This window comes from Choloepus didactylus, chromosome 7 (assembly GCF_015220235.1).
Source record: "Choloepus didactylus isolate mChoDid1 chromosome 7, mChoDid1.pri, whole genome shotgun sequence".
NCBI classification, from domain to species: Eukaryota; Metazoa; Chordata; class Mammalia; order Pilosa; family Megalonychidae; genus Choloepus; species Choloepus didactylus.
This window is the reverse complement of record NC_051313.1, coordinates 65577017-65597110: the sequence shown is the minus strand read 5'-3', so window position 1 is coordinate 65597110 and position 20094 is coordinate 65577017. Positions and strand designations below refer to the sequence as shown.

At 37.7% G+C, this 20094-nt stretch overlaps 1 protein-coding gene and 1 pseudogene across 1 annotated transcript in view; both read left to right on the top strand.

Moving 5' to 3' along the window:
* Positions 1-20094, top strand: part of HTR1E (5-hydroxytryptamine receptor 1E) — a 103933-nt gene that overhangs the window by 37235 nt on the left and 46604 nt on the right. The window lies entirely within an intron of this gene.
* LOC119540591 overlaps positions 20041-20094 on the top strand; it is a 32981-nt pseudogene continuing 32927 nt past the window's right edge.

The following is a 20094-nucleotide window of genomic DNA, read 5'->3' as shown; positions in this document are numbered from 1 at the left end:
ATGTTGATGACATCACTCTGGGCTATATCTCTTGATATTTACTACTCTCTCTGCAAGTTTCCTTAATGTCTTGTTGAATAGACTGTAGCTGGATTCTCCTATATGGTTCTGCATTCAAACTGTTGCAATATTATTTGTAATAAAATCTCTGTTTCATGGTAAATACAAAATCTAGAAACCTCTCCCCTATTCCATGATGATAAATAGTAATATCAAATGTGGAGGCTTTTCCAAAGCCTGTAGTGTTCTGGTAATGGTTTGCCAGCAGTCAAGCTCTGCCTCTGTCATGGGCTCTCTCTCTTTCTATCTCTTCCTGTAGCTTGGACCCACCTTGCCTTTTATTACTTAACTGTTTATCTTTGAAATGACTCCATATCAGTTCATAGAGATCTTCCTCATCCTTTCTTTTTAATGGCTATGTAGTACTCTGATTTGTGGATAGATCATAGTTTATTCAACCAGTATCAAATGGGTGGGATTTAAAGTTGTTTTAGTATTTTGATTTTAAAATAATATTGCAAAGAATAATCTTGTACTTTTTCTATTTGTAGAGGTGAATTCATAGAAGTGGAATCATTAAGAGAAAGGGTAAACACATTTATAGAGTGATTCCTAGAAATAGGATTGCTAAGACAAAGGGTAAAAACAAATGTAGTTTTGCTAGATACTGTCTGATTGCCTTTCATAGGGGTCATGCTTTTTCATAACTACCAGCAATGTAATAGAGGGCCTGTTATTTCCCAACCTTGTCTGAAGAGTATGTTGTCAAGTTGTTGAGTTTTTGCCAGTCTTCTTGGTGAAAAATAGTATCTTAATATAGCTTTTTGGAGGGCATTGTTTTATTATGAGTGAATTTGAGCATCATTTCATATGTTTAAGGGCCATCTATATATCTTTTCTATGAACTTTTGCCCATTTTTCTGATGAGTTTGGGTCTTTTCCACTAAACTTTAAGGGCTCTTTTTTTAATCATGGAGATTAGACATTTATCTGTGATATATGGTACAAATATTTTCTCCATGGACTGTATGTGTGTGTGTGTGTGTGTGTGTGTGTGTGTGTGTGTGTATGTTTCTGTTTCCCTGTAATTCTGTTTATATAGTCAAATTCATTAGCTTTTCTTTTATTGCATCTGGATTTTGAACCAAAATGAGAGAGGCTTTCCTCCCAACTGGGCTGCAAAGGAATTGCCTCATATTTTCTTCTGTGCTTCTATAGTTACATTTTGCATTTAGATCTCTGATTCATTTGGGATTTATTCTGATATGGATAAAGTTGTATATTCTTTTCAAATTGCCATCCATTTATTTGCAGGTCCATCACTTTACCAATGATCTGATTATCATAATCAAAATTTTCATTTGTATTTGGTGTGTTTCTGTTCTTTCTATTCTGTTCCATTGGTCTCTGTACCTATTCATGCACTAATATAGGTGTGATATCTTTTTAACTGGGATTTACACAGCAGCCACTCCTTCTGCAGTTGGTTCTTGTAAGGAGTAAAGCAAGCAGTCCCCTCAAACCCAGTACTTCACTATTTAAAGACTTGGAAAGATGTTTGAACCATGAGGTGATCCACAAAGATTCCCCATTCTGGTATTCATGCCCTTGTATAATCCCTTCCCCTTTAGTGTGAACAGGACCTGTGGCTTACTTCTAAGCCAGGACCTGTGGCTTTACTTCTATGGCAAAAGTGATGGGATGTTCCTCTTCTCATTACATTATGTTATGATATGTTACATAAAATTCCTTCTAGCAAGTAGATGCACTCTAGCAACTCACTGTCACTCTCCTGCTGGCCTTGAGGAAACAAACTATCATTCTGTGAACTGACAATGGAGAGTGTCACATGGCAGGCAACTGTGGGTGACCTCTAGGAATGGAAGACAGCCTCTGGCCAAAAGCCAGCAAAAAAAAAAAAAAAAAATTGAAACTCTAGGGTCTCTCTCTCCTCCATGACTAGCTTTGAAGAAGCAAGCTGCCATGAATGCTATAGCTGTAAGAAATGAGTTGTGCCAACAACCTGAAAGAGCTTGAAAGGGAAATCTCCAGTTGAGCCTCTGATGAGAACCCATCCCTGGCTGATGCTATGCAAAGGACCTAGTTCAGCTGTGCTTGGACTTCTGGCTCCTAGAAACTGTGAGATAATAAACTTGTGCTGGTTTAAGCTGTAAAGTTTGTGTTAACTTGTTACACAGCAATAGAAAATGAATATAGTGCTTAATCTTAAATCTAAAATATCATTTAAATAAGAGTACTTGAGTTTGTGTATGCTTAAGTGAGAAAATGGGCATGTGTTTAAAAATAAAATATTTAAAGAATGAAACATGAAAAAAACATGTTTATTTAGGGTCAAAAAAAAACCTGATATGCTATTAACTTGCCATGTGACATTGCACACATTTTTCATATTTTTGAGGGTCATTTGTTAAAATAAGAATAACTGCACCAAACTCATAGAGTTGTTATGGAAATAAAATGATAAAGGTACATGAATATGCATAGCATATTAATTTACCGTTCTAGAAAGATATAAAATTAGGTTTTTGCTTATTTGTCTGTTTGATTCTTTCTTGTTCTTCACTGGGTTCAATGACTGAGGTCCATTATATACCAACCTTGTCATTCAGAATGTAAAGCATGGGATTTGGCACCATCATTGAAACAGCTTGTCTCCAGAAACCCAACAAATCTGTGGCACTGAAACAGCTTAATAAAACCTACCCAGCAGAATTAAGAAGCCTTGAAAGCAAATGTTTTGTGGCATTTTTAGCAGTTCCCAAGGGGATCTTTTGCTCAAGTAGAGCTAGAATTTAGGGATTTTTCAAAAACAATAAGCAGTCAATGTTCAAATCAAATTATTTCCTGCCTGCTGATATGACTACTTGAGCAACATCTTTCAAACAATCCTAATCTAAGAAGAGTGTCTCATTTTAACCTTTAAAAAAGGCAAGGAAAGAAAAGATCTATTTTTCTTAATAGTTGTGTAGAATAACCTTTATTAGGATACTTGGAAGTGTCTTATTTGATAGATGCTGGCAAAAACATCCGTATTTTTTTTTTAATATTGTTAGAATACATTCCAGACTTTGAAAAAGCTTCCCCTTACACTGTCATTTTTCACCTAACCTCTTCTCTTAAAGAGATTCTCCATAGATACCATGGCCCCAACAACCCTCATTTGGCAATGGAGAAAAAGCACAATGGGGCTTAGCTCCTGTCAGTTGACCTGAATGTTTTAGTACTTTTAATTTGTTTACAATTTCTTACAAAATAAATTTTCCCATTGGAAAAACCTAACTTTACAAGAAAAGATTTCAGCAACATACAGTATTGTTAAATGGAATAAAGCACGTGGTAGAATGAAGAATAATATGCCCAGTAAGATCTCCTATGTCTATAAATGCTTGAACAAAGGTTCTGGATGGTGCATAGCAGTTAACCCTGGCTACCCATGGGGAGGGCAATGGAATATGGAGCGGAAGGGAGCCTGTCAGTTATTTATACCTTTTTTTTTTTTTTTTTTTTACATTTAGTCTATATTCACAAATAAAAAATTTTAATTGCTTTTAATTGAAAAAATAAACAAAACCTTATAGGTCTTATCTAATGGAGATACGAGTCATTTACAAGCCTGTGAGGGAAGACCACAAGACTTTCTTAAATGTCAGGTCCTAACTGAGACCTTCCTTAATCATTCTATCTAAAGTAGTCTCTCTCCCTCCTCTCCCTCCAGTGTGTCCCTGCCTCCCTTTTTTCTGCAATCCAAAATTAACTTGTATAGATGACTGTTGGCCTCTCCCCCACAACTAGAATGCAGGCTTCATGAGGGCAAGGGTGTCATCAGTCTTGCTCAATTTTCATTCCCCAAAAGAAGAGAACCTGGCCTAGAGTTGGCAGTCAGTAACTATTTGAGTAAATATTTGAAAGGATGAGTAAGATGCTCAGCTCTCTTGTACCATTGTGCTCAGCTACACAACTCCAATGGGTCAGGGGCTACAAGCAAAAATGGCAGTTTGCCCAAGCTTTACGTCTTCCAAAGATCCCCATTCTTTGTTAGAGACATTTTTTCAGTGTCTTAGAGGAAATTTGCTCACATGAGGATCCTAGCAGCCACAGGCTATAAGATGTTGGCCTGGCTCCTGAACCAGCAGGGTGACAGAGCTTCCAGCTGGGGCAGGTCCTATGGTGAAACGATTAGAAACAAAGGCATGTGTGAGGACGTAGGAACGAGTTTTATGTAACTTCCTGGCAGGTTTTGAACTTCTTTTAACCCTCTTTTATGCAAGGATGGAAAGCAAATCAGAAGAAAGAGCCAAGTTCAGCAGTGGAAGCCCTGGATCTCCAATCCCATCTCAGCCTAAATAAAGCTATTGGCAGAGACAGGGCAGCTCTGAACCCCCAGCTTGGCTGCAGTGACGCTGTTCCTTAGTGACGCTATATTCTCGAGTACCACTAACGAAGCCAACCAATTATATCCAGTTTACAAATAAGTAAATTGAAACACAGGCTGTGTCTCAACAAGCCAACTTAAGTGGCAGGCTGGAAGCATTGTCCAGATAAATGAGGAAAAGATTGGCAGGCAAATTTGAAAAGCTTTGCTTTGTGCCCACATTTTCCCAGTTGATGGACTTTGCCACTTAAATTCTCTTTATGACTCAACTCAGACAGATGTTCGGTCACCACATGTGTCCTGTCAAGCTCTGTTGGAGCACAGATGGCAGGTCGAGCCGGGACAACCAGTCCACGAAAATGGGGGGTGAGGGAGTTGGGGGGGTTAGTTAATGAAAGAAAGCCTGGGCTACATGTCAGTGGACCTGAATCCTAGAAGGTTTTAATACCTCTCTGGGTAATTTACCTCTCTGGGTAATCACAGACACTTCCTCCCCTAATGCCTAATGCTAACCCTAGGTTCCTTCAAATATCCGCCATGCTGCTGTGTATTTTATTTAAGTAATAGAAAAGCCGTATTTAAAAACACTTATATTCCCCACAATACAGGTTCTGAATTGCTTTAAACATGAACTATATATTTATCTAATTATAACTAGAAAATAATACTGTGCCAGTGATAAAAATGAATCTAAGAGCTATCCAGAGAGTCAGATTTCCAAATACCATTATATTCTTTAATACTTTGACTTCAAATCAGCTTCCAATATTTGGGGAATTGGTTTTTCTTTTTAATATTTTTAAATAGTCTCGCTACTTACACGATTCAGAAAGTCTCTTGTTGCTATGGAAGTTGACTGGGTTATTTTATCTGTTTTAAAATCCTCTCTTTATGTCTTTACAATTAAAAGTCATACCTCATTATAATGCTAAGCTACTGAATGTGAGATCACATGAAATAAAAGAGAATATTTTTTCTGACTTGGTTTATTTTATCAGTTTTAACTCTTTCCCATTCTGCCATATCCCATTTGAATGAGTCTAAAGTGTGACTAAAATCAATTATATAAGTTTAAATTGGTCAAGCTTGGGATAAAATTTTATTACTCCTTTCCTGAGCATCTGGTTATTCTAATTAATTTTCTCCTCCTTATCAGCGGATTTAATGATTCACTTCCATGCCCTTCTTTTGCCAACTGCGTCATCACAGTATTGTTAGCCAGAGGTGTCTCCATGGCTATTAAGAGCTCAGATTCTGGGTGAGGGGACAGCAGCAGCAGGCTGAGCAAGAGAAGTGAGCTGAGGTCATGTCTCCGAGCAGTGTCAATAACCTTTATTTCACTCTTGGGTTTTGTAACACACACACGTGCACATACACATATGCATACAAATATATGCACACAAATTTGCATGCACACAAATATATGCATTCTTGGGTTTTGTAACACACACACGTGCACATACACATATGCATACAAATATATGCACACAAATTTGCGTGCACACAAATATATGCATAGTTGTATGTATCTTTAAGTCAGAAATGGGTGACCAGTGAAGATCAAAGTATATTCCACATTTTTTAACTGTGTCTAAATACAACTGCTTTGCAGAATTTCGTCCCAGCAACTCTTTTCAGATCTGAATCCTCCCTTTACTCCAGATTCTCTTAACACTTGGTTACCTCTGTGCCTCAGCTGATGTCACAGGGCTGACATCCACAGCAGGAAGGGTAACCCATAAAACCTGAGCCAGGCCTCGAGGTGCAGGACCAGGCTCCAGGCTTACATGCTCGGGACTGGCATTGAAGAAAATCTTAGAACTGCTAAATAAATAAATAAAGTGGGAGTCCAGTATTAGTGCTTGGAATTAAGAGTGTACCAAATGAAACCTGACATGGTGTAAGTGCCCTACAGAATATCCCTGGCATACTGCCAGGCCAGTCCTCATCCAGGAGCTCCTAACACACACACACACACAATAAATAACTAAAGGCATGATAATAAATAGGTGATCTTCTCCTATTATGCTCCTCAGTATTTCTAACTGATACAGTCTTTCTTAGAGGGTGGTAGGGAAGGAATGGATAGGGAAATTTCATAATTTTTCAGACTCTAAAAAAAATTCAATAAAGGTAATGCCTTGGCCATGTGGAATTTGAGGGGAGAAATGATATTACCAAGAAAAGAGAAGACTAAAAACAGAGCTGTAAACAAAAGTCAGGCAAAGTCATGGAGTTCAAGGAAAAAAGAGATGAAACGGGAACAGGATCAAGACAAGAATAACTAAATTTTAAGGAAAGCTCATCTTAAATAGCAGAGTTACAAATAAAGAAACCTCTTAATCCACTTATTAGTATCATCAATGACTGAGGCCCTGTGGTGTAATGACAAGTATACAGGTCTTGCACTAAAATGGACAGGATGAATCTCATGTCTACCACTTTCTAACTCTGAAGCCTTAGGCATTTGTGGCAGATTTTCCATGATGCCCACAAGATCTCTTATCCACATGCCCTCCTTACAATGTGATATTGAAACTCCTTCTGTTGGGAGGTGGGGTCTGTGTTCTCCATCCCTTGACTTTGAGCGGGTGTATAACTACAGTTGAAGTAACAGTATATGACTTCTGAAATGAAGTCATAAGTAGCAATACAGCTTTTCTTGGTCCTCTTGGAATGCTCTCTCTTGGATCCCTGTCACCACAATGTGAGGAGGTGGAGAGGCCACCTATAAATCTTCTGGCCAGCAGTTCCAGCCAGAGGTCCCAGCTGACTGCCAGCCTCGTCCTCCGGAGTAAGCCTTTAGAGGATTCCAGCCCCAAGCCATCCAGGCATCCCCAGCCTCCAAGTCTTCCCATCTGAGGCCCTAGACATTGTGGCATAGAGACAAACCATACCTGTTGCACTGTTTCTGAAACCTGACCCACAGAATACATGAGCATTACAAAGCGGTGGTTTTATACCATGATGTTTGGGGTGTTTTGTTACGTAGCAATAGATCATTGGGGCAGTAAGTTACATAACTTCTCCAGGGTTTGGTTCCATCATCTGTTTTGTAAGGTTGGGTTGAGAATTAGAAATAATTTCTATAATCTACCTGGTATGAAATAAGTGCTCAATAAATGATAACAGTAAATGATAATGATTCATTTCCATTAACTATTGTCCCTTTGAGATCTGGCCTCTGCCACTCCTCTGGAGTTGCCCTTCATATATGAAGATGCATAAAAGTATGTATAAAAAACACTGCATGACTAACGCTCTTTCAAACTGGCCAGGCATAAGACAAGTCCTTTGGTTTAAGATGATAACACTTATTTGCCCAACAACCCAATAATATACAAGGTTACTTCTTAGATTTATATTCTTCTAAGCAATTTAACAACTATTTATTAAACAGTCAGTGGGCTATGCACAATGACACAGAAGATAAAATACCTGCCAAAATGAGTCCATAATCTAGTTAAGAAATCAAAGTCATCAAATATACCTAAGAAGATTTCTAACATATCCCTTCATTTTATAATTGAGGACATTGAAATCTGGAAAAGTTAATCCAGTTGCTCAGGATCACACATTATTAGCAGCAGAGCCAGGACAGAACCCACGACTCCTTACTTCCAATCATTCATTCATTCAGGAAACATTTATTGAGATGAATATGAAACACTCTTGCTGCTAACAAGCTCCCAGTCTGATGGGAGATATGGTCACAAAGCAGATAAGTACAGAGCTCCAGAGAGCATTGTAAGAAGGTATGGGAACAGAGAAGGGAGCTATCAACACTTCTTTGTTGGGGAAAGTTCACAAAGGAAGTAACACCTGGGCTGAGTTTTGAATACTGAGTGGGAGTTTGCCAGGCAGAGAAGGGCATTCCTGGTAAGGATAATCAACATATGCAAAGGCTTGGAGATATGGATACACATTGCCATTATAGACTAGAGTTTCTGAAACTCAGCTCCATGGGTGTATTCCTAAAGAAACTTGAAGATTTTTTTTTTTCTTTTGGAAGTTCCTTATTTTATTCAAGTTGATTAAACAGAATTCTTCATAACAAAGGAAAATACAGAGCATATTTACAATACAAAAATGTACATATTTTCTAGAGACAAATAGAATTTCTGAATTGGGACCTCAGAGATCATTTAACTCAACCCCCATGTACCCATGTATCATAGCTGAGGAGTGATATGGCATAATAAGCAGGAAGACTGTGAAACCAGAGACATATCTAAAGATCAGGAAGAATTAAAGGTTAAAATTAGGTTATTATTCCCCTTGATGCCCTTCCTCCAAGGAAGACCACAAAATATAAAAGCAAAAGGAAGGAAGAAAACAGCAAATGGAAAGACTATACCCTCTAGCCAGCCTAGCACAATTATATGTTATATGAAAGAAGAAAAGACATTTTAAAAGGGCACCATTATTAATGCCACCAAGAAGGAATTGGAAAGTTGCATTTTAAATCATTGGTTTTGTGCCAGTTCTCCTTTTTATATAAATATCAATTCACACTGTGAGTTTTTGCACCTTAATTTAGTTGAGTGTATTTTAAAACTGGCTTGCTAAAAGGTGTGATTCAGTGGAAAGAAAGTATTATCAAGCAGTCCATATTCCATAAATAGCTATTATTATTATTTAACATTCGTTAAACACCCACAGTGATAAGCACAGTACTAAACTTTGGAAAGTTTACTCTGACAGAGAAAGCTTAAATATTCAGAAGAAAGGAAAGCATAAGTCTACTTAGGATCAGGGAAATTTATTTTTCTACTCCAACTTTTCCTTGTTTCACTTGTCAAACCAACATAATTCAAGATATTAGACTAGTTCTAATAATAGTTATTCCTTACTTGCATTCAGTGTTTTATATTTTACAGAAGTGTTTTATATGCATGTGTCATTAGATAATTTATTATATAGTCTCTGGAAGATGTGAGTGTTAAAGAAAGGTAGTTTTATTTCAAAAGAAAATAGAATGAGTCAGAAAGGTCAGCAAGCCTGTCAGGCAGAACATCAAGGGAGAGTTGTACTTTGTGGGGCATTGGGGAAAGGCAGGGAGAAGTGGGGAGAGGTTATTTGGATAGGCAAGACCTGCACAAAGTAATTGTTCCTGCCCCCTCTGTCTTCCAGCTACCATTCTCCACCCAGCTCCTGAAGGCAGCCACTATAACCAATTTCTTGTGTATCCTTCCAGTGCTATTAAATGCACAGACTGGCACACAGTTTACACATTTAATGACATACTGTATGCACTGTTGTGTACCCCACTTCTTTCTCTTATGATATATTTTAGAGATTATTTCATGCTGCATCATTATTTTTAATGGTTATGTCATATTCCGGGTACAGGTGTACCATAATTTATTTTAATCCTTTTTTAAGGGTACTTAGGTATTAAAGGGTATTTAGTTTGTTTCTATAAACTTCTATTGCAAACAATGCTTCAATAAATATCCTTGTAGGAACATCACTGCAAGTATATATATAAGATAATTTCCCATAAGTGGAATTGCTGCATCAAGGTGTACATGAATTGGTAATTTTGACAGCTGTTGCCAAATTCCCCTCTAGAAAATCTATATTGATCAGCATTTCTAGCAGCAGCATTCCCACAGATGCGTGCCTGTTTCTCCACATTGTCATCAGCACAATGCATTAGCAAAACTTTTTGTTTGATAAAAACATATATACATATATACACATACATATGAAAAATCTGATCTCAATGTACTTTAATTTATATTCCTTTTGATTCTGAGTCAGCCTGAGCATTTTTCCATTGTTTTAGAAACATCAGTATTTCCTTTTCTGTGAACTCTGATTATATCCTTTGTCAGTTTTTCTTTGGAGATTGTTGTTCTTTTTCTTATTGACTTGCGAGAACCATTTTAATATTGATGAAATTAGTCCTTAGTACATAATATGAACTTGAAATATTTTTCCTTGGTTGTGATTTGTCTTTTGACCTTGTTTATGGTATTACTTACCTTAGAGAATTGTCTAGTTTTGATAAATTTGTGGATTAATACTTCTTTTCTTTTGTGGCACCTAGGTTTTGAGTCATAAATGTCTTTACCAATATAACATTACAAAAAAAGAGACTCCCTTGTTTTCATCTCATACTATGATGATTTATATATAAATCATTAATCCATTTGGTATTTATTTTGGTGTAAGGTTGAAGTAGGGCTCTGGCTACTTGTTTTGTTTTGTTTATGATGGCTACTAATTGGTCCCAACTCCATTCATGAATAATTCATCTTTCCTCATGGAATTATTTTCTACTTTTTTTCCTGTTTTTTAAATATTTTATTGTGATAATATATGCAACACAAAATTTCCCATTTTAACCACTTTCATGTTCATGTGTACAGTTCAGTGATATTAATTACATTTGCAATGTTGTACTTCCTTTACCATCGTCCATTACCAGAACTTATCATCACCCCAAAAAGAAACTCTGTACCCATTAAGCAATAACTACCCATATACACACACTGGCTTCTGATAATCTGTATTCTACTTTCTTTTTCTACAAACTAGCATATCCTAGTTATTTCATATATGTGAAACCCTATACTATTTATCTTTTTGTGTCTCGCTTATTTCACTCAACATGATACTTCAAGATCCTTCCATGTGGTAGCATGTACGAGAACTTCATTCCTTTTTACAGCTGAATAATATTCCACTTTATACACATATATACACATACATATGTAAACATACATACATACTACAGTTTGTTTATCCATCCCCATAGAGCTTTTAAATTCCTCTAGGTCAGTTAATCAGATTTGATGCTGGATATGATCTTCTGAATCCAAGTAGATGCATTTGGCAGTGGACACAGAAAAAGTAATATGCCAGAAACAGGCAGAGTGCTGAGCTGGGAAAACAGGAACAGATAAAAAGTTAAGATCAAATATGAGGGGAGAGCAGTTCCAGGGTTCCACTGACTGGGAAGGGATGTCTACACCACATAGCAAGTATGTACTTGGAGAAGCTGACAGACTGCGTTTAAGACCAGTGAGTGTTCAGCCTGGAAAAATGCCAGAGAATGGGTGATTAGGGTTAGCTGACTAGCACAGAGGAGAGCATCCTTCCACCCCCTGGCACCCTCCTTAGCACTTGGCTCAGGTGGTAATCCTTCAAAGACCCATGGCAAAGAGCCCCTGTGCCAGGGACTGGCAGTTGAAGCAGGCAGAGGAGCATGGAAGTGGGTGGGTTTCCATGCCTCATGCAGCAATCTTTGCAGTTGGCTGGGGAGATAACCCTTCACAGCCCCATGGCTGAGAGCTTCCTTGAGGGATTTCAGGATTCGGCAGGCTTGTCACAGCATCCACTGTTCCTCCACAGAAGCCCATGGTATGCACAGCCTAGAGGCAAGGACACTGCACAAAGTGCCAGGAGCCCTCCCCCAATCACAGGGACTCACAGATGCATGGCAGACAGGGACTGTGGGACATTTTTTTACCTTAAAGGTGAGACACGCAGCTCTGCAGCCCCAGAAAACTCCACATGCAACCCTGGGAATGGCCAGGACCACTCTGCCCTGGAGCATACTCCCTGCCAAACTGCACAGGGATGCCCCCACCCACAGGGCTGGCAGTCCCCAAGGCACACAGAAAATTTGTGCACTGATTGGACTTCCACATGGTTTGAACCCCCACTCAGTGCACAGACAAAGTTGGGGGAGAACTGGCTTGAGGGTAAGAGGAGGCTCAAGAATGCCATCTGCAGGTAGGTCAGGGAAAGTGCACTCCACCAAGCTGTAGCTCTGCCAAATTATTGATAAATGTTCAAATAAGCCTGCATAGCCTAAAAGAATCCTATCAAGATAAGCAAATGCCAAGAGGCCAAAAACAAGAGAAAATTATAAAGCATATGAAGAAACCGAAATTATGGATAACCCAAATGTTCCAAATTAAAAAGCCAGAGGAGACACAGAAGAGGGAGCAATTAATCAAAGCAGTACACACAAACATCATTGTCATGGCTCAGGATATAAAGGACATAAAGATCATAGAAGAGCATAAAGAAGAATTTGCGAGAGAAAATTGAAAAATAGCAGATCTTATGAAAATAAAAGATACTGTTGATCAAATTAAAAATATTTCTGAGGCACATGACAGCAGATTTGAAGAGGCACAGGAATAAATTAGTGAACTCCAGGACAGGGCAATGGAATGCAAAAGCACAAAGAATGAATGGTGAAAAAATTGAAAAATTTGAAAAGGATCTCAGGGAAACAATGTACAACATGAAGTGTACAATATAAGAATCATTGGTGTTCCAGCAGGTTAAAAGAAGAGTAAAGAGCTAGGAACAATATTCAAAGACATTGTTGGGGAAAACTTCCCAACTCTTCTAAACAACATAAATATGCAAATCAAAGATGCTCAATGAACCCCAAATAGAATAAATCCAAATAAACCCACTCTGAGACATATTCTGATCAAGACTGTCAAATGCTAAAGAGAAGGAGAAAGTTCTGAAAGCAGCAAGAGAAGTGATTCACCACATACAAGGGAAACAACATAAGACTAAGTATTGACTACTCAGCAGGCACCATGGAGGTGAGAAGGCAGTAGTATGACATATTTAAAATTTGGAAAGAGAAAAATTGCCAGTCAAGAATTCTTTGTCCAGAAAAGCTCTCCTTCAAAATTGAGGGAAAGCTTAAAATTTTCACAAACAAATGCTGAGGGAATTTTTTAACAAGAGACCTGCCCTACAGGAAATACTAAAGGGAGCGCTACTGGCTGAGAACAAAAGACAGGAGAGAGAGGCCTGGAGAAGGACACAGAACTGAAACATATTAGTAAGGGTAACTTGAAAGAAATAAAGAGAGAAGGGGGAAAAATAGATCTAACAACTAAAAACAAAAGGATAAGATGGCTGATTCAAGAACTGCCTTCACGGCAATAACATTGAATGTGAATGGATTAAACTCACCATTTAAAAGATAACAGATTGGCTCAGATGTGGCCTTTGTCACTCTAAGCCCAACCCGGCAAATAAATTCATGAACCCCCCCCCCCCCCCACCCAAGGGACATGATTCCCAGGGGAATGAATCTCCCTGGAAATGTGGGATATGACTCCCAGGAATGAGCCTGGCCCTGGCAGTGAGGGATTTAAAATGCCTACTTGACCAAAAGGGGAAAAAAGAAAGATAATAAGCTGAGGTCACAGTGACTGAGAGATCCCAAATAGAATCAAGAGGCTACCCCGGAGGGTTTCTCTTATGCAAGCTCCAGCTAGATATCCCAAATGACCACAGTATGCCATGCCCTCACCAACAGTAGTCCCCAAATACCTAGGTCCCTACCTGAGAGTCTATAAAACATTCACTCACTAAGTTTTATCTTTCAGAAACTTAAATCCAGTAGAGTGTTCCTACGCCAGACAAGTCCCAAAACCCATATGCAACAGCCTCTTTAAGAACAACAATCAGATGCACCCCCTCCCCCATATTGTCAACACCCCCTTTCAATATGAACAATTTAGGGTGCTCACTGTCTAGACTTCCCTGAAGATGGAGAAAGAGATTAAGTGAGAGGAAGAGGTAGTGACAAGCAAGATAAGATTTAACAAAGGTCTATGAATACTGAAACTTTATGTAAATATGTGGGGGGGGGGGTTTAGATGCTGGGGTGTTGGAATAGCTGGAAAGAGGTAAATGACATGGTGGAACTGTAACCTATAACATCCTTTGTAATCTGCTCTATAGCTACTCGTTGAATTGTGCTTTGACAGTCTTCACCTCATGTTGCATGATGAGGAAAGAACTGAAACTGGAATTGTAACCCATAGCAGTTTTTGAAATTACCTATATAATTGCTTGTTGAGCTGTACATCAAAAGTTAACACCTTTCTGTATGTAGGTTATATTTTACAATAATGAAAATAGATGAAGTTGTAGAACTGTGACCCATGACATTCTTCGAAATTTGCTAACTCCTTGTTAAATCATACTTTGAAAGTTATCACTATTAGGCATATGTTAAAGTTCACAATAAAAAAATGCATTAAAAAATATGAGGGGAAAAGGAGGCAAGATCCTAAAACAAATGCTTTAATGATACAGAAAGTGACAGGAAGAGACCTACTCAAATTGCCATCATAAAAATGTCCAAATTCCAACTCGTGATTTCCAGGCCCTTCATGATATGGAATCTGCCAGCTGCTCTAGCCCAGTCTAAGGCCACCTGCCCTTCAAGTTTCAACTTAAACATCATTTCCCTGGGTCTGCTTCCCTGACCTGGCCAAAACTGAGTCAGGTGCTCCTCTTAGGTGTCTCTGCAACATTCAGAACATTACGTGTGGTAATAATATAGTCTGTTATTGCTTTCATGTTTGATGTGGACATTTTATTTCACTCTTGTGCTTCTACTCATCTTTCTCCTGGCAACCACATCTCTCTCTGGGGGACTGAATGCCCTTCTCCTACACAAATCCCAGGTGCTTTGTTGGTGATGTCTCCACCTCAGCACAGAAGTCCCACACATGATCAAGGGCAAAACCACTTATGCAAGGCATTCCCCAAGTTCTACCCAAGTAGAGCTAATGGGACACAGTGAAACTTTGGCTGGAGAACCTGAACAAAGACTCCTACCAGATTTCAACAACAGGAGGCTGAAGAATGGACCATAAATTTAAAAAGTAGGACTAAGAAGTGGTGAGAAAAAGAGAACATCACTTGAATCCCAGACCAAACCTGAAACCGGTTCTATCCCTGGGCTGTTTAATGATGTAAGCTAATCGATGCCCTACTTTTCCCCAAGTCATTTTGAGTTGGGTTTTCTGTCACTCCCAACTGCAATTTCTTAACATCTACTAAAGGGTGAGCTTCTTAAAGGCAAAAATTATTTCTTAATACTGTAGTATGTCTAGCACCTAGCACCTAGGACAAAGCCTGGAACACAGCAGATCTGAATAAATATATAAGGAATAAATAATCTGATGAAGCTCTTATAAATCTGGAAATAACAATGACTTTCATTTTTTGATCTCCTACTTGCAATCATAGAGCTTCGTGATGGCAGAGCCTGGAAGGATTATAGGTTTCTTCATCTATTAAATGGCGACAATAATACCTACCTGAGGTTTGACATGAAAATGATAATAATAATAATAACTACTCATATCAAGTACTTTTTTGTTTGTTAGAACTAATTATTTCACCTGTTTTCTCCTGTAGGCTCATTGTGTTTCAGAATCTTTACGGATTATAAAAAAATACCCAGGCATGATAGGTATTAGATGCTATTCTGATTTCTACAAATCAAAATTATGTTTTTATTCAACTTTTAATTGTCTCTGCAAATGAGGGAATGCAACGTAGTGGATAATCAAAAGTCATTTAAATATTTGGGGAACTTATTCTATGATGGGTTGAGCAGTAAATTTTCCTTCCTTAAGACATTTTGCCTACAGTGGCACCAAAATGAGTTTGGGTTGTCTGAGCATATGTTGCCTGGGTGATAAAGAAGACAATCATTGTCTGGACAGGAAAAGCAACCATTTTTTTTTAAAGTTAATTACTTCATATAATCCACAAAGTAGATTATTCACAAAGCAGAAAATTTGAGTGGCAAACGTCAACAGAGTAAACACTTAATGAAATAAGAGATTTTTTGTTCCATTGCAACATTATTTTTAATATGGCATTATGATTATTTTTATTCTGTAATAATTAAAAGCAATCTTATCTACTATAGTTAGTGACAACTTCATTAACTGTAAAATTTTATGCCATTTGAATATTCTCATGTTTCAATTGTCATCTTCTTAAAATAGCACAAGCAATGACTGAAGCATTATTCATTCTATTCATAAGTTAATGCTGCTTAAATTCTGTTGGTGAAATGTATTAAGCATTCTTTATGCATTTTTCTGCTTCTATATACTTAGCTGTCCAGGGGTTAAAGACCAAGCAGAATATTTGAAGCTGCATGTTGAGCATGCTTAGGAAAAAACAAACAAAACACCTGAACTGATTAAAGCAACCAGCTTTTACAGGGCACTGGTACTCTTTGTATTACAGCTGGTGGTTGTGGACATTGATACACTATTTCTGGAGGGCAGCTTCCTGATTTGTATGAAAAGCCATTAAGACAGCATTTGACACAAATACACTTCAAGGGTTCATCTTGAGAAAATAATCAGACACACAAAAAAGATATATTTAATTGTAGCCCTATTTAGTTTAGTGGAAAAGACTAAATTTCTATCAATAATGGCATAGCTATCATTTTAAATATCATGTTTTCAAAGATTATTTTATAGCCAGGAAAAATACAATATTATTCAGGGTTTTTGTTGTTGTTGTTGCTTTTAAGGCAGAGAATTATTCCAGATACCTGTGTGTGTGTGTGTGTGTGTGTGTCTATCTATGAGGAGAGTATGGAAGAAAATGTACCAAGGATTGGTAGAGTTGTGAGATAACGGATAATTTTTACTTCTCATTCTCAACTTGCTGTCCCTTCACAAATTTCTGTAACAAACATGTCTAATTTTTATAAGAATGAGTTTTATTTCAGTAATTAGAGCCTGGCTCTCAGAACAGGCAGGCAAGGTAAACAACCTTAGAATGGTTTCTTAAAAAAGCCTTCAAGACCAGTGCTCCTTTTATAGCTGCTGTTTGTAATTAGCCTGTTATATATATATATATATATATATAAAATATATATAAATTCTGTAGAGAAGTTTATTAGTTTGTTACCTCTTTGCTATATCGTAGAAGATTTACTTTCCTGGGAGGTGGGGAGATGGAAATTCTTCTGCTTTCAAGTCTCTTCTATTCTCCCATCCACCTTCTCATCTTAAATCCTTGGACAAGAATTCACAGTGGTTTCCATGCTCCTTATCTGGAGATAAGAAGGCCATTTAGGAACCTTTTATAATAATCTGGGCAAGAAATGATAAGCGTGAACAGAAACAGTGTCAATATGTGTATGTGTGTAGCTGAGTGGGAGAGAATAAGATTGAAAAAGACCACATGGTCCATCTTTACCCTTTGCCTAGAATGACCTTCCCCTAAACAAAATCCTCCATCCTACAAGTCCCCATTCCAGTGCTTCCTTCACTGTAAAACCCTCCTTGTACCTACAGCTGGAAATCATTTTCCCTCCTTTATCATTTTTTTTTTTGCTGTTTTTTGTTTATCTTTTGATGCAATCACAAACTTACAAAAAAAGTTGTAAGTATAGTACAAAGAACTTTTTTCTTGAACCATTTGACAGTAAGTTGCCCACCTAATGTACCATCACCCCCAAACACTCTACTGTGTTTTTCCTACAAAAAGATATTCTCCTACCTAACCACAGTACAACCATCAAAATCATAAAATTGACATTGAAACATCATTGTCATCTATTCCTCAGTCCCATTAATGTCCTTTAAAGCAAGAGGATACTGTTCAGAATCAAGTGAATGAACATTTAATTATCATGTTTCTTTAATCTCATTCAATATGGAACAGTGCCTCAGTCTTGATTTTCATGACTTGACACTTCAGAAAATTACTGGTCAGTGGAATGTATCCATCCATTTGGGTTTGTCCGGGGTTTCAGCATGACTAGATCCAGGTGTCATGGTTCCCAGGACCACTCAGTAGATAATGCTTGGGAATCATAGGAATACATGTATCATGTGTGTGCACATACATATAAACCCACATACATTTACATCTATAGTTATTAAGACATCTAGCTATATATACTATAAAACATTTCACTCTTAAAACTTCCAGCTCCACTGAGTTTATTCCAGTTTTTTCCCTTCATGTTTTTGTAATTTCTTTTCCCAACAGTGAGAAACCTGACTTCCAAATAATAGTTACTTATTTAAATGCTTCCCCTGTTTGTAACATTCACCAGTCTTTGCAGACACCCCATTCCAGGCTGCCCCCAACATGGATGCCCTCCTTGCCCTCTCAGGCTCTGATAATCCTACACCAAACCATACCTGTGCACCCGCCTCATTCCAGCAGGCTGTTCTATGCATGGACATCATCTTTACTCTGCTTACAAACAATAAAATTTTAAGTTAAAGGAAGAGAGACCCTGGTAGAATTTTTAGTCTAGTTGCATTCTAATACCCTAAAGTCCTTGGCCAAATCCTGAATTTATTAGAATACTTAAAACATAGCCAAGAAAGAAGGATTCCTTATTTTCTACCCACCAGACCAGTTATCAATGTAATCATTTTTAAAAGAGAAAATGTATCAATTTTTTTATTAAATACCACACACACACACACACACACACACACACACACACACTCCTTCACTATGAGTTTTCTTCACACCACATATCCCTCTGTGGGTCAAAAATTGGTAAAGGAGAATCAAATTATTAATAATTTTAATATTTGAATCTCTAAATTTTCTCTTCCTACTCCTGTTAGGTTAAAACTTCTTTGAGAACTATTTGAGATCACTCAAAAGACCAGAAATGCATGAGCCAGGAGTTATGAAGCATGCTCATGGTGTCCAAAATAAAATAAAATATATAAGGCACCCACTACACATTGACTAGAAAAGTATATATTCCAGAAATAAACATTAGTTGAACCCGTGAAACTCATTAAACTCCACTAGCAGATGGTGCTAAGGAGCAAATTTCATATTGAGGCAAAAAAATTACTTGAATCAACAAAGAAAGCACACATGGGAAGAGAGACAAAGTAGAATGGTAATGGGTACATTGTAGGAATGGTAACTAAGGCTGAAGAAAAGGTCAAAGTGAATCATCAGCTTGTCAGAAACCCCTGGAAAATGAAGGAAGGGGTTTAACTCTTTTAGAAAGTGATTTCTTCAGAGTAGTGGTTTATAACCTATGATCTGTGAACCCCAGATGTCCATAGATAAACAACTTGGGATTCAAGGACACGGCACCAAAACAAAAAGGTTTTTCCCCCTTCTTGGTATTTTGAAAACCGTGTTTGGGGAAATGATCTCTTTTATTTTTTTACATTAAATTATGTTATTAGTATACATATTTTTACATTAAATTATGTTGTTATTGGACTCATCAATGTCTCCAAGAGGTTATGTGTATATGAGTGTTCAATTGATAGGCATTAAAAAATATACTACCAATATGATTAAAGACATCTTCTTTTGTGTAAGTTGGAGCTTACTTTGGGAAAAAATTTAAAAAGAGGGAGATAATGATGAAATTTACCTACTACTTACTTTTATTGCTAAGCATAACAGGACAGTAATATTGAGAGACTTGGCTCTTCATGCGGCAAGGCTCTTGCTGATGAAAGCATGAAGCTACTAAAGCTGAAGGAGTGCTTGTGTCTTTCCTTCCTGAAACCTCTTTGGAAAGTGTGGGCACTTTTGTGAGGCAAAAGTTTGATTTAGAAAAACTGGAAATTTATCAAAACGCAGGTTTGCCCCCAACATCTTAAAGCATCCAAAGAAGCCATAGATGACTGGAGAGATACTGAAGAATGTTTCAAACCTGAAAGTGATTAATCTGATTTGGGGCTCGGAGCAGAGGAAAAGAAGGAGCACCGCTGTCAAAATTTAAAAGTATCATCTACTCCAGAATGACTGACATGTCTAAGCAAGTAATGGGAAAACTGTTAGTTCATCCAATTCTTTTCAACATACAAGTGAATGAAACGATGACGTCCAGAAGGTTGGTGCAGCCAACTTCTGGATTTTGACTATATATTTGC